This window comes from Ipomoea nil, unplaced genomic scaffold (genome assembly GCF_001879475.1).
Source record: "Ipomoea nil cultivar Tokyo-kokei standard unplaced genomic scaffold, Asagao_1.1 scaffold0878, whole genome shotgun sequence".
In the NCBI taxonomy this organism is placed as follows: domain Eukaryota; kingdom Viridiplantae; phylum Streptophyta; class Magnoliopsida; order Solanales; family Convolvulaceae; genus Ipomoea; species Ipomoea nil.
The window spans coordinates 425,626-441,571 of record NW_017617306.1 but is presented as its reverse complement, the minus strand read 5'-3'; the positions used below and the strand labels follow the sequence as shown (position 1 = coordinate 441,571).

Below are 15,946 nucleotides of genomic sequence, written 5' to 3'. Positions count from 1 at the left end.
TAAAAAATTAGTTAAAATTATGTTTTGCAATTTCTTAAAGTGATGATACTTTTGAATTATCATATATTTGAATAATATAGTGATCAGAAAAAATAAATTATATTTTTATATAATAATTTACAAATAATACTAAGCTAATACCCACATATATGATATATTGATATGGATACACAAATAATATACATACATATTATATATATATATATATATATATATATATATATATATATATATATATATAAAATATGATACACATATATAATTTAACATTCATATAAATATTTAATTAAAATATAATTTATAAATTAAATTAATTGTTATATGATAATTTTTTTTTTTGAAAACAAGTTATATGATAATTTTAATAAAATGATAATTAAAAATAGGAAAAAGATATGATAGATGTAGGTGTATGGTAAGATTGGTAGATATATTAAAAACTAACGGTGTTATAACGGTGTAAGGGTGATTTGTCCAATGCAAATGAATGTACAACAATTAAAGCAAAATGTATATATTTATTAGCATAGAAAAAAGGGACAAAAATCAAGGACATAACTTGTAATGACACTTATTATGTTTTTAGATAATTTAGAAATAATTTCTTAAAACAAAAGAAGAAATAATTAGATAATGAATGTATGTTGAATTCTTTTACAGGAATGATATTTAGAAATTTATTATTATTATTATTATTATTATTATTATTATTATTATTATTATTATTATTCTCATTATTATTATTATTATTATTATTATTATTATTATTATTATTATAAGTGATACGTATTACAGGTTTTAGAATTGTTTTACAGGTTTTAGAATGCTTTTCATTATTTCTATTTAGATAATTAAATATATAATAATTAAGTAATAAATATGTTTTGGAAAGTAGATATATGTTGTTAATTATAAATAAAATAATTTCCTAAAAGAATACAAGTCTTAGATATTTTGCAAAAAAGGACTCGATTAACATTGATTTTATTTTTTAATGATGTATCATCTCCTCATTCACCGCCAGTGTATAGCATCTATACACCGGAGGTGCATCAAATATTAATCCATATATATATATATATATATATATATATATATATATATATATATATATATATATATTGATGGGGATATGGGACCCTTGGGGTCCATTTTATTGGGAAAATATTGGCCCAACTGGGGGTGGTGAAAGAAGGAGGTTGGGCCAAGTCTTGTTGGGCTCGGAAGGCAAGCACGCATGGTGTTCGCGGATGGGGCGTGTGGGTTATCGCAACTCACATGCGCGGACTTGCCCCCGGCAAGCCGCATGGTATTGGCAGATGGGGCGAGTGGGTTATCGCAACCCACATGCGCGAACTTGCCCCCGGCAAGCCGCATGGTTTTTGGGCTGATGGGGCGTGTGAGTTATCGCAACTCGCACTATTCCATCCTACAACCATTAGTTATATTCAAATACAGGTGCAATACAGAGAAGTCAACAAACGCAGACTAAATAAATGCAACAACGGAGATATCCAGTACACGAAGCATCTAAGAACCGACAATAGAGGAGTCACCTTGGCTTCTCGACGCTAGGTGATGAAGCAGGTCATGCGACATGCGGTATGCGTAGCGGTGTGCGGCAGAGGCACGCGGTAATTGTGTGGCGCTTAGGCGTATAGCATGTGGCAGTAGCGCACGATGGTCGCAGGAACCGACAAATACCTCGAAAAGTTGGAACCAGAATTTGAGTTTGGGAAAGAGACGAGGTGGTGGTACCAAATTCTACTTCCTTTAGGCATCAAGATACCTAAAAGAAGTGGGGGACTCGTGATGGGTATATCGGACCCTAGGGGTCCATTTTATTGGGAAAGTATTGGCCCAACTGGGGGTGGTGAAAGAAGGAGGTTGGGGCAAGTCTTGTTGGGCTCGGAAGGCAAGCACGCATGGTGGGCCGGGTGAAGGGCATGGACCGGAAGGGGGGAGGTAGGTATGGCCTGAGGGGGGGAGGTAGGTACGGCGTGAAGGGGGGAGGTAGGTGCGGGAGGTAGGTACGGCGTGAGGGGGGAGGTAGGTGCGGGAGGTAGGTACGGCGTGAGGGGGGGAGGTTGGTACGGCGTGAGGGGGGTGGAGGTAGGTGTGGGAGGTAGGTACGGCGTGAGAGGGGGTGGAGGTAGGTGCGGGAGGTAGGTACGACGTGAGGGGGGGGTAGGTGGGGGCGTGCATAGTGGAGGATGCTAGTCAGCGTGTGCGGTGTGGATACGGGAGTCGCGAGGATAGCGGCGACGTGACGTGCATGGCGACAAACAAGCGGAGTGGGGGAGTAACAATGTGGGACACGCGGACGCCAGAGGGGTAGGGGGGCTTGCTATAATAGGGGCCCTGGATCTTTGGCTAAGGGCAACTAAGACATGACAGGCACTACGGTCTAGTGGTCTTGATCTCAGGCTCTCAATCCAGACACCTGGGTTCGATTCCTATCAGTACCATAGTCAGCTATAGCCCATCCAGTGGGCCTCGTTCTTTGTATTTTGGCCGCCATTCTAGGCCTGTACCTCTGGCTTTTGTGCTCATGATTTTGGGCCCAGCGCCCTACCCCCGTTCTGTACCCTCTGTACTCATGATTTTGGGCCCAGCGCCCTACCCCCGTTCTGTACCCTCTGTACCCGGTTTATGGTGGACCCTATCCCAATAAAACCATCATATATATATATATATATATATATATATATATATATATATATATATATATATATATATATATATATATATATATATAAAGAATAAAAAAGTTAGAAGGTTAGACGATGAGCATACGCGGCTTTGTCTCTCTCTATAGAACTTTCTTCTCACCCTTCATTCTCCGACATCTCTCTAATTATCTTTATGGAAATTGCAATGATTTTAGATAGTTTTCTCAGTAATCGGTTGTTTCCTAGCAGCATTCTGTTAAATATGTCTGAGCTAGATCTATGTTTGCTAGGTTAGATAGATTGTTAAAAAAATTTTGTTCAAACACTGATTTTGCAGCGTTTGGTGTCGTCGGGTTATTCATCAGGGAAGAGCTCTCCGACAGATGAAGGCAACCGGTATACTCTCTCACCATTAATGACGGTAAAAGTTTTTTTTTTTTTTTTTGTATATGATAACCGATTGATTTCCCTAAATTTAGGTGTTTGATCTGAAATCTTCTACTGACTTAGGTCATATATCTTGAATAATGATCTATTTAGTGACTGATTTGAAAATGCATGCTTGTATACTGCAAAATGATTTAGGTATATTGTTAATTCGTGTATAGCGCAACTCAAATATATCTATTATATACCTAAAATGCACAATGTCTTTTGTTTTGTGTTTTGTTCTTAAAGGACTTGAATTTTTGAATCCATGTTTACTCTATGAATTTTATTTATCATATGTTAAGCTTTCTGATCTTTTGATCAATATTGCAACAAAATAATAAAAAACCAATAAATAACAAAACAATTAGTAATATTAAAGCACATACAATTCCTTAATTCACCCTTTTACAATCTAGTCGGATTTGACCTTTATCCCCGATCAATGGCTTAATATTTCCCATTTTAGCCATAGAGTTGGCAAAATCTTGGGAAAATACACCATGATTTTTGTTATTAGACTTGACGAGATCATCGGTTTGACCGTCACTGAAAAGCGCTTGATCGGACTCTAAAAGACCTTTCTTTCCCACCAAGTTGTTGAAGCATTTGGCGTCGAAAAGTGCTGGGGTTGGATCAAGAGAAGCCAGGTTTGAGTCACTCCAGTCCGAGAGCAATTTTCTTGGCGTTGCCTTGTAAACTCGGGATCAATGTCTTCGTCATCGTAGATGCGCTCTTGAAATATACGACACCGGGCAAATCCCAAGGTGTGGCCACAGGAGAGTGCAACCAGGTCTTTAACATCCAAGTCTTGCTTTTTGAAATTGTCTATCAATTCAGGTAAGTCCATGGAGGGAGATGGAAGATTATTGTTTGCTGCATCTTTGCTAGCCGTAGTAGAGTCCCTCCTTCCTAGTTTTTCCTCCCACATTGGTCATAGATTTGTATGTCATTCAACTTTTAGTCCCTTAACTTTTCTTCTTTTTTTTTTTCAGAACATTCCGTGTTGGTCCAAGCTAGTATTATTGTGGTAACTCTCATTCTCACCCTTCCAGTATCTATAGCTACTACAGAACGAAATTTTTCAAACATGAATATAGTAAAGACGTACTACACTTCGTAACAAGATGGAAGATGAATTTCTTAATGATCTTTTGTTATTATACATTTAAAAACATATTGCAAAACAATTTAGTATAGATTCAATTATAGATGATTTTCGTGACATGCAAGAGAAACGTTTTAAATTTTAATAGATTTGAATAAATTAATGTATTTTTGAATATATTAACTGAATATTAATGTATTTTATTATTCTCTCTCAAATTGTGATTGGCCCCATACCAATAAATCCTGTCTCCGTCCCTGATTATTTCAACACTTCTTTTGTTTAGTAAACTTCTTAGACAACCCTACTGATTTTAGAACTGTTTTAATCAATAAAGTTTGTTTGTCAAGATATATCATTATTTTCACAAGCTATTCCAAATTCATTTCTCTTTTGCTCGAATGACTCTTTTGAATATTGAGATCTACTAAAATTTAGTCAAAGTTTCACATGAAAATAGTCTTCTTAATTGGAGTTCAAAGATAACTCCTCTATTTCTAGACTTAACGTATTTTACATTAAAGGTAACACTTGTGTGAGACATCTCACGAATCATTATTCGTGAGATGGGTTGGATCAGGTTGGGTAAATATAAAAATGTAATACTTATACTGAAAAATGTAACACTAATTAGGAATAAAATAATATTGTTAGGGGAAAGTATAATACTTTTAAGGATAAATTTAAAATGTAAAAGTATTACATTTTTTCCTTATAAGAAATGTTGACAAGTGTTTGTTACTTATAAGCAAAAATTTAATACTTTTAAATCAAAATGTAAAAGTATTACATCTTTCTTCAAAAGTATTACACTTCCTCTTATAAGTAATAAACATTTTATTCATTATTAGTATTATATTATATTTTCCAGTACAAGTATTACATTTGATCTTTTTTTATTTATGAAGGAGGGGGAACCCAACAGAGTACTGCAAAAATTACATCATGCACTTAGACAGAGTTTACAAGTCTCCAATGCGGCCATCCGGAGCTATCGTCTTCAAGAATATTTGTAATCCCAAAAGGTGGAGACAAGAAAGTATGAAGGCCTCTAGGAAGGGTCTTGGCTAGCCGCGCCATGAAGTCTGCTGCACCATTATGTTCGCGGCAAACACCTTGGATCGACCAAGTTTCCAAAAAGCGTATTACATTTGATCTTTAATATAAGGGAGAGTCTTTATACTAATTATTCCTTGATTATTTTGATGCCAACTAAACAATAAGGGTGACCGTTGGTTGCCTAATGAGCCAAATCCATTGGTTCAGACTATTATGCCTAATGAATTACATGGTGTAGTGGTTTCAGGTTTAATTGATCAGGATACTAACACTTGGGATCCACATATCCTTTCTGATACTTTCATCCATGAGGATGTTGTTCGTATATCTAAAATTCCAATCAGCCCGAATTATAAAGATTTATGGTATTGGCACAAGGATCCTAAGGGCTGTTATTCTAAAAACCGGCTATAGGCACATTATTGGAGAATATGATAGTGGCCTTGGAAATTTTGATAAGTGGGTTTCCTTCTAGAAGATTAATGTCCCCGTAAATGGAAGATCTTTTTTGTGGAGAGCTTAATGTGATATCCTCCCACCACTACGGATTTAATTATAAAGAGGCCGGGTTGAAGTGGATCCAGCATGTCCTATGTGTGGTCTACATCACGAGAACACTATGCATGCATTTCTTTTGTGTGATTACTCTAGGCTTGTATGGCATGAGTCCTCCTTACCACTTCCTAATTTTGGTGGTCTTGATCTCTCTTTGTGGTTTACTTCTGTTATGGACACTATGTATGAGGAACACATTGCCATGATTGTAGCGGTTCTTTATTTCCTATGGAGGGCAAGGAATGCAGCCGTGTGGGTGGGGTGCTTACCATTGTCGAGGAGGACGTTGACGTCGGCGACCTCAGTGCTACTGGCTTGGAGGCAGGTTTGTTGGTCCCGATAGAATGTAAAGAGAGTCTAGAGGGGGGGGGGGGGGGTGAATAGACTCTTTTCGTGAGATGCCCTAAAAGTCACCTTTCGATGTTTTGGCGCAGCGGAAAAGATAGATTCGTTTTAAATACTTTGCATGAGTTTGCGTAATTAAGGAAACGTTCGGTAATGGTGATAAAAGGGATGATGTGAATGCAGAAAAGAAAAGCGTAAGTAAAGAGATAGAAGGGACACGAGATTTTATAGTGGTTCGGCCAAACGTTGCCTACTCCACTCTTCTTCCACAACTGATGGAAGGATTGCACTATCACTCTTAGTACAATTACACAAAGACTTCCTTGATCACTAAGCCGGACAGCCTTCGTAGGTTTTTCAACTTCTCGAGTTTACTCCGCCTCTATCAACATCTTCTCCTGAGTTGAGGTTGGTAGAAAATAATTTCCTGAATTCTCCAACGATGAAGTCTTGACTTTGAGATAAGATTGCTTTGAACAAATGGCAAGACTTCTTTTGAGGTGTAAGAAAGAGATCAATAACCTTCTTCAAGTAACTTAACACCTCAATACTGGTTCACAAAAGCTTTTAGTAAGTTGAGAGCGTTCAAGAGCTTTTGCAAGATAATGAGTCGAGTGATAATGAACCAGCACCTTCTTAGTTCATGAAGGTGGGTTTATATAGGTGATGGAAATTCATCCGTTGGAGAGAGATGAACTTTTCGAACCTTTTAACCAGTGGACAAGGACCGGGGAGCTTCATGCATTAAATGCTCCATTAATGAGATTGTACCATGTAGCCGTTGAAGGTATGGAAAGCATTTGGTTTTGTCCTTTAGCTTCAGGAGATGGTACATCTTCATTTAATGCTCCTTGAAAAGTGTGCCCCATAAGATGAAGTCCTTATTGTCCTAGAATGTTGTCAAATCATACAGGTAGAACATTCTTCTCGTTGTCGAAGAGAAGTAATGCTTGGTAAGATTCGTCTTTTAACAAAACTGTCCTTTCGTGATAGTTGACAACTCCTGCTTTAACTTTCGTTGCTGTTCTTCGTGTCTTCTTTCGCCCTGTAGATCCTAACATCTAGTCATAACTCATTTTCGTGTGTTTGTCTAGCTTAACACGAATTACAGAGGAGTTATGGCAACTCTCGTCTATGACGAAAGCAGCGATTGAAAAAGCTAATAGTTAGGGGTCTACTTTTCTACATTACATTGGTATCATCAAAATCCTAATACAATATTCCTAACAATTTCCCCCTTTTTTTATGATGCCAAAACCTATACTCTTCTTATAAGGCTGATAAAAAGTTCCATAAGAATTTTCTATTATAAAAACAGCCATTACTTGAGAGTTTACAAGTCTTTTTCTAGATAAAAGCGTTAATAAGAAAGACAAGGACAAATAACTCAGACAAGTGACACGAGATGTGTGACAATGAGAGTTTCATATATAAAGATGTGATCATTACAAAAACTTTATGGAAGAGGCAAAACGAAAGTAAACTTACATTTCTAAGAGTTTTGATTTCTGTTATTCAGCTTCCTTGAGTTCTTGGACATCCCTTTCCTTTTGTTGCTTTAGCATCCTGTTGAAGTCTATTTTCTCATTGATTTTAGCTCTGAAGACCTTAATTGGATTAGACCTGACAAGCTCTTCATGTTCTCCTTTGATATTCAGACCTGTGTAATTGTTATAGGCTTCTCGAATATTGCTTCCTTCAACAATTCCAGACTTCCACCATGAAATCAGTTCAAACGAATTCATGCCTTCTTGATAGCTTTTTCCAGACTCTTTATGCACTTTGAAAGCTGCATTGTGAATGACGTTCTGTGGTGAGTCTTTGGTTATACTTGAGAGATCTTCAATGAGATTCCTGATCCTTTCTCTTTCCACTGCTTCATCTTCTCTTCTCTTTCTTTCTTCATCGTGTTTCTTCCACAGTTCTCTATTTTCTCTTTTGATCCTCTCATTTTGGGTGCTGATGTGATCTTGTCTTGTATGATTATCCCTAGTTTTGAGCCAGGTAGGGACATTGCAACCCTCAAAACGTTTGCCACTTCCTTCTTCATATGGAACAAAGTCCACAAAGTTTCCTATGCCATCCATAGTTACATTGTTGTCTCTTATAAGTCTTTGCCTTAGTTTCGTTTGCTCTCTCTTGGGTAAACCCGTGAAGATATACTTGGCTTCAGATCCGAAGGATTGGCGAGGCTTAATTGGTTTGGATTGGTATCGACCATGGTATCTTTGGTTCGAGGAATGGTAACCACGAGACTAGGAAGGTGGATGAGATGGATTCGTGTTCCTTCGGCCAGAGTCTCTTGGTGTCCGAGAAGGAGAATGTCTTGCTTCTGGAATTTGATCTTTCGTGTTATCTCTCGGCTGATCATCATCATTATCTTTGTCGTCATTTCTCTTTTCCCCCTTTTTGGCATCATCAGCACAGGTGGTAGGAGGAATAGAGGAGACCTTGTTGATTGCAAGCAAAATATCCTGAGCATACCCGAGAATTTGAAGAGCATATTCTCCCAGTTGGTACGAATTGTCCTGATATGTGTCAATCTTTGTACAGGCCAGATCAACACGCCCTTTGAGACCAAAATGAGAGTGTTTGATTTCGTGCTGTTGCCGTGCAACTTTGTTCAAGGTAGCTTCAAGATCATATAGTTTCTTTGTCATTCTCTCAAGGATCTTGTGATCTGATTGGCTTTGTTGCTGCGGTTGAGGCTGTGCTAGAGGTGGAGGCCGAGGTTGAGATTGTGTTGCTATCAGAGAAGCGACCTTCTTGCACAAATCATCCATAACTTTCGTGTCCTTTTCTCGTAGAGCAAGATATTGCATGTGGATGGTTTCGGCTGAATGAACAGTTTCTCTCATGAGGTTCATGATAGTCCGTGGGGACTCTGCAGTGGATTCTTCCTCAATGTTTGTTGGCGAAGTGTCCATGTGATCATCTTGAGGTGGTGCTTCCCGTTTTCCACCACTGGCTGAGCTAAGAAGAATTGGTGAGGCTTCCAGTTTGCCCTCACGCACATTTTCGTTCTCTTGCTTGATTGGAGTCTCGTCCATGGGTTGGATATGTGGAACAATGGCACGAGATAGATCTTCGAGATGAGAAGTTGAGACTTCTTCCGAGTCACTACTGTCAGAGGGTAGTTTTATTAAGGGAGATCTTTGAGGATAGGTGTCATAGTCTGGGCCGATCAAAATTGTGTGACTGTCTTCGGGGTTGGCTTCTTGAGCACCTTCATTACCCATCTGATCATCATCATCATCATTATTTTCATCATCATCGTTATCATCATTCTCGTCATCAGCATCATCATCATTATCATCCACATCTTCATCTTCATCACTTTCGTCTTCTTCAATCTCTCGTCCAAGTTCATCCTTCGTGCCACTAACATTGCAGTTTGGATCATTTTGGTGTTCCTTCTCCAATGCGGTCTTGATTTTATATAGCAACATAGCATATCGAAGTTGCTTCAATTCTTCTTCATAGACTGGATCCAAGGGTGGCTTATTAAGTTCGATGCAGATTGGGGCTTTATCTCTCCCGAGAGTGCGATTCGTCATTTTGTATGAGAAGACTCGATTGATTTCTTCAATTCGAAGAGCTTTGGAAATATCATCAGTGCCTATCCATTCAAGTCCAAAGGCTTCTTCGTCCTACATTTCTTCAAATGATTCAAGAAAAGTCCTTAGGGGAGCAGTTCGCCACTTTTGCCACTGCAGGACTCGTTTATAATCCCTTTCAATGGATTCTCTGAGCAAATGATCTCGTGAAGGTCGAGGAACTTTTACTTCAGGAGCTGGAGCTGAAGGTTTCGGGATATCCGGAGATGTTACCTGCACAACGGCTGTCTCGTCTACCAACACAGGTTCTTGTGTCAGAATTACCTGCTCTGTATTGGTAGGTTCTTGTGGCAGACAAGGCAAATAGATCAAAGCATCAGTCGCCTCTATCGTCTTTTCTGGTGACCCAGGTTCTTGTGGAAGACTTAGGCGGCTGGCCTCCATGTCTACATCAGCAGGTTCTTATGTCAACTCATGGAGAAGTTGATCTGCCAAAGTAGGTTCTTGTGGATGGTGGTCTTGAGGAAAACCGAGATCAGACTTGGGTTCTTGAACATCAGAAATTTTCTCAGGAAGAACATCTTTCGGTTGAGCTTCCCCCTCAGAAAGTGCTTCTTTCGTGATCACTTCACCCTGTGGCGATGCTTCTTTCGTGTCTGCTGCTTTCGGTGTAGAAGGTTCCTTCGGGAACGATTTAGCCTTGACAGGAGACCGAAAGTGACTCTTTTTTATGATTCTAGAGAGAATCAGATTGTCTTCGTCTTCGGATGAATCTTTGACAGAGATTGTTTCTGGTAGAGGGGAAGGTGGAATTCGATCTTTCTTCATTTGCGGAGATTTTGGAGGGACTGGAACAGCTGGAGTTTCTTCTGCCTTTTTCGCCTTACTCCGAGAGGAGTGTTTTTCTCGTTTTTGTCGTTTCGGCTTGGGTTGATCATCTTCTGAAACCCTAGGTGTTCTCGACTTCCTCTTGGCTTTGACCTGCTCAATAGGGACCCCCAACTCCAATGCCTTCTGCTTGTCATACCCTGATGGTTTTTGTTTCATGTGACATGCTTTTTGTCCAGGCCGAATTCCTGGGCGCAGAATGACTCCTTTCGTTGTCAGAAGATAGCTTATCACAAAACCATATCCTAACTTCTTTGCAATGTCTCCTGGACTATTTCGATGAAAGGTGATGGTGTGAACAATATTATTGAATATGATCTTTGACTAGTCGACTTTAAATTCATTTAAGAAGGCATGCAGCATTTTCAACTTCTCCTTCGTCACATCATCAGTGCCCGGGGTCTTGTGATCAACAAGTTTATTGAAAATATCAACAGTAAACTCATAATCTAGCCGGAACCACTTCTTCTTCAATGGCCATGTGATTTCTGCCTTGGATGGTGCGTGATTGTTCTTGATGGATTCATAGAACTCCTCTGGGTCGAGATGATAATAGATAATATCCGACTTGTAGGACTCATCTCTTTGTGGAAATCCGTATGTTGATCGAACGTCCTCCGAGGTAAGGACCACATGATGATTATTGACTCTGCAAGTGATAGTCAGATAATCAGAGGATATTGAAGCATTCATATAGAACTGGGTTACGTCAACTGGGTGCCAAATAGTATAAAGATGTGTGATGAAGCCATATAATCCTGTTTCTGTGAGGAGATGTATGATATTTTCACCAAATCTTCTATCCAAGATATACTCAAGGAATCCATGCGCATCCCACATACTTCCCCCGACGATGAAGGGTACTCTGGATTCAATGAATCTCAGGTCTTCAGTTGGAAAACTTGGGACTTCCAGGTTGGAAGGTGTTTCTGGTTCTGTATTAGATGGTGATGCTTGTGGATGTTCTGCCATAGTTGAGGATTTGAGAGAGACAGAGGGTTATGAAGAAGGAGAGTGAGAATCGTGTGAAAAAGGTAGGGTAAAAAGAGCAAGAAGGTTTAAGAAGGGTTTTATAGAACTCCGGGTATCCGGGTATGGATGATCCATTTAAAGATGAATTGTTTAAAAATTCAAAAGCACTCCCGGTTCTTCCTCTCCAAAAAGGTAACTGATCAACGTGGGGGAGTGATAAGATCGTGTGCAGATAAAAAACGATCATTCCCTCATTTAATGAGGTGAGAGAAAATCACTCGAGTGCTTATGGGTGCATTAAATGCACGTCACATCATGTATCAGACAGAGTGGGGGAGTGGACCACTTTTCTCAGCCACATGATCCCATTAAGATTCATCTAAACGGTTGGAAATAAAAGCTGAAAATATCAAGCATATTTAGGCATGATTCCAAACCCGAAAGTAGATAAGATTTTCATAACATAAGACTTGTGAGACAAATAAAGTCAAACAGGTCCTTTTTACAACAATAGAAATGCTTTTCTCGAGAGAATTATTACACAGAACAATACGTAACACAAACGATTACGATCTCTCGTGCACTTGTAGGCAGGCTTCCCTTCTACTCATTGCTACCTTTCTTCTTTCATGCGTACTCAAGGTATTCCCTCTTTCGGATTTCATGAGCAAAGACTTCAGCGATGAGTGTCTCGTGATCTGCTCCCAAGGTTTCTCTAGAGAGACCTCGTCTCTCCATGTCATTTAGTTCAGCCATTACTTTGGCCTTAGAAAAAGAGTATAATGCACGATATCTTTCTTCGTGCTTTAGAAGAGGAGTGAGTTCAACAAGAGAGTAGAACTCTGAGATTTCAGGTTCCTTCCCATATGGTGAACCTTTCTCAACTGGGTTCCCGAGATCACGGTGAGACATTTTTTCAGACTCAGATAAGCTCTCGGATGTGAGTGCCTTTTCCTTCCCTTTATCCATGAGTTGAAGAAAGGATAAGTGATTTCATAGAAGATTGAGAGGGTCCATTAAAAAGAGAGATTGAGTCTCTCAAAAGATGTGTCCGAGTGACTTGACCAAGGCATGCCTTAGGGAATATATTCTTTTCCAAGAATTTTGTCCTTGATTCGAGATTTTTTGTCAGATGATAGATAAGACATATAAAGTCTTGTTCAAAAGGAAACCAGAGCCAATAAAGCTTTATTATTCATAGAGCCGAGAGAAGAAAGTACATAAGATAAGATACAACAGACAAAAGATCAATTTTTCTTCCTCTCGTTTTTCTTGACTTCAGATGGTTCACCTTTGGCCTTCTTCAGGTTTCCCAGCATTTGCTTAAACCACTTTCCGGTTCGGGGGTAGGTTGAGCCAGATGAAGATTCAGGTTCTTCCTCCTGATCATATTTCTCCATTAAGTCCTCTTGTTTCAAAAAAGCCATATAGTCTGGGTCTGGAATCTTGGTAGGATCTTTCGAAAGCTTCTCTTCACTTTCAACAATGAAACCCGCCATATCATCATACTGAAGAGATGAGTCGGAATCAGAAAGAATTTCCACTGGTGCTTGTGGACTGTTACCAGGGTAAAGATTGCCCTGTTCCTCCCTGAGACGTCTAGCATTTTCTCTCAGTTTGTGAGAGTCACCTCTAGTGAAAGGCTTCTTTGGACCCATAGTGAAGAAAAGATATGATGGAGATAAAGTGAAGAAATCCTCTCCTTTTATAGCAAGAGATCCCTACTGTTCATGTGTCTGTTACACATATTTTTCAACGTAGCAATAAATGCTCATAAATATGTTCAAGGAGTAATCAATCCCATGTAAGACTTTGACTGTTAACTTGTTTCTTTATGAAACTCCAACTTCAATGAGCTTAAAAGTCATGTAACTCAAAATAAATTATGGCCCCTTTTTGACCGGATTTAAGAAATTGAGTGATGAGATTTCCTGTGATTTTTGACAATAAACAGACAAAGTTAAACACAGTTAAGAATTGCATTTATTTTTAGTACGAAAGGATAACATTTTTATTGGATCATAAGGGTGAGAGACAGAGAGTTCCAAGTCACGAGAGTACAGCATACAACAGCTTAGAGAAAACGATAAGGCACGTGAAGTTCCAGACAAGTCATCTCTTCGGTCACATCAGTCAGATTTGCCTTCTTTGCATATTCATCCAGCTCCTCAAGTGAGAGAGTGGGTTCGGGTGACTGAGTTAAGGGCCGAGAGTGAACCATAGTGAAATCTTCATAAGATTAATCACTAAGTTGAGGAACTTCATAAGATGTTTGCTTATTAGAGCTTTTTATCATCAGAATTTTCTCTTTAGCAAGCCGAGTGGCTTGTTCCATGCAGTATGCCTTCTTAGCCCTGGACTCATTGACCAATTTGTCAAGAGTTTCATTCTCCTTTTGTGCTGTGTTAGGCATGGAGTAGGTTACGATGACCCTTTCCCCATCTTCCTCCAGCCTGATGATGGTGGCATTCGGTAGCTTGCTAGCTTCTTGCATATGATGTTTTAGACGCTTAGCCCTTTTCTCAACTTCATCGATCTTTTCTTTCCCTTTGTCCATTCCTGCAATCTTTTTCCTTTTCTAAGAACTTGTGAATGAGTAAAGCTCATGAAATAGAAGAGTAATTTATAGGCAAAAGATAACGTGCGAATCTTAACAAAATCTTTTAGATACTGGCATCATTTTGAAAAGATAATGCAAGATAGAGTCATAAATTAAAAGATCATGAACATGATAACATCACAACTTGTCACCGTGGCCTAACAAAGTTATTCAGGCTTTCTTTTTATTGCTGCTTGCGGTGGACTTGAGAGGGGATGCTATCTTAGTAGGACTGCCTGAGGGTGAGTAGTCAAGACTATCACTTATTTCCAGCACACTATCTTCTTTGGCATATCCAATAGGGTTGCCAATAGAGTGGAAAGATTCTCTTGACTCATTATTGGTCGCGTCACGGAGAAGGTTTGGTATGTGTTGAGCGTGTTCAAGAAACTGATTAAGCTGTTGCTCAGTCACTAGTGGCTCACTGAGAATTTCACTATTTCCCTCTTGTGCCTCCGTAATGGTTCTTTCGCTTCCCGTACTCATACCTGCACATGCAAAAGCAAACACTAGAGTTTTTGTTAGATGTGAAATTTTATTCTCGTAGTGTACCTCATTTATAAAGATCCTTGCGTGTGAGGATGGATCAAATCTTTTGATTTTCGAGAGCAAGAATCTTTGCAGATTTGATTCTCTTGGTTTTATGTCATTTCAATCATTCCGAGTTCATGCCTTAGAGAAGATAATCTTTCTTCACTCAAGGGTTTCGTGAGTATATCTGCAAGTTGATCATCAGTATTAACATACTCAAGAGATATGTCCTTTTTCTTGACATGATCACGAATGAAGTGATACTTGATGTCAATATGCTTAGTCCGAGAGTGTAACACAGGATTATGCGTAATGGCGATTGCACTCGTGTTATCGCATTTTAAGCTCACTTCTCGTGCATTTATGCCATAATCTCTCAACTGATGTCTCATCCATAAGATTTGAGCACAGCAGCTTCCAGCTGCTATGTATTCAGCTTCAGCCATACTTGTGGCAATAGAGTTTTGCTTTTTGCTAAACCAAGACACAATTCGTCCTCCTAGGAACTGGCAGGTTCCTGAGGTACTTTTTCGATCAATTCGACACCCTGCGAAATCAGCATCTGAGTATCCAACTAGATCAAATGATCCATCTTTCGGATACCAGAGACCAACACTTTGCGTTCCCTTAAGATATCTTAATATCTTTTTAGTTGCACTTAGGTGACTTTCTTTCGGCTTGGCTTGAAATCGTGCACATACACCAACAGCAAACGTAATATCAGGTTTGCTTGCTGTTAGGTATAAAAGAGAACCAATAATACCTCGAAAGTTTGTTTGATCAACATCTTTTCCTTCATTGTCAACATCCATTCTGAGGGATGTGCTCATTGGGATTTTAACCGAACTCTTTCCATCAATGCCAAATTTACGGATTAAATTCTTGGTATATTTGGCTTGATTTATGAATATTCCATCTGGGCATTGTTTGACTTGCAAACCCAGAAAATAGTTCAGTTCACCCATCGTACTCATCTCAAATTTGCCTTTCATAAGATTGGAGAACTTTTCACACAAGATTGGATTCGTGCTTCCGAAGATAATGTCATCAACGTAGATTTGTACTAAAAGAATATGGTCATTATCTTTTATACGAAAGAGAGTTTTATCAACCACTCCTTTCGTGAAACCACAGTTGATAAGAAAGTATGAAAGGGTATCATACCAGGCTCGTGGAGCTTGCTTTAAGCCATAGAGAGCCTTTTTGAGATGATAGACCTTTTCAAGCTCAT

The 15,946-nt window shown here is 39.1% G+C and overlaps 1 pseudogene; it reads right to left on the bottom strand.

Annotated features, from left to right (window-relative positions):
- Positions 1-3,496: 3,496 nt before the first annotated feature.
- LOC109179194 lies at positions 3,497-4,032 on the bottom strand (annotated as a pseudogene).
- Between the last annotated feature and the right edge of the window lie 11,914 nt (positions 4,033-15,946).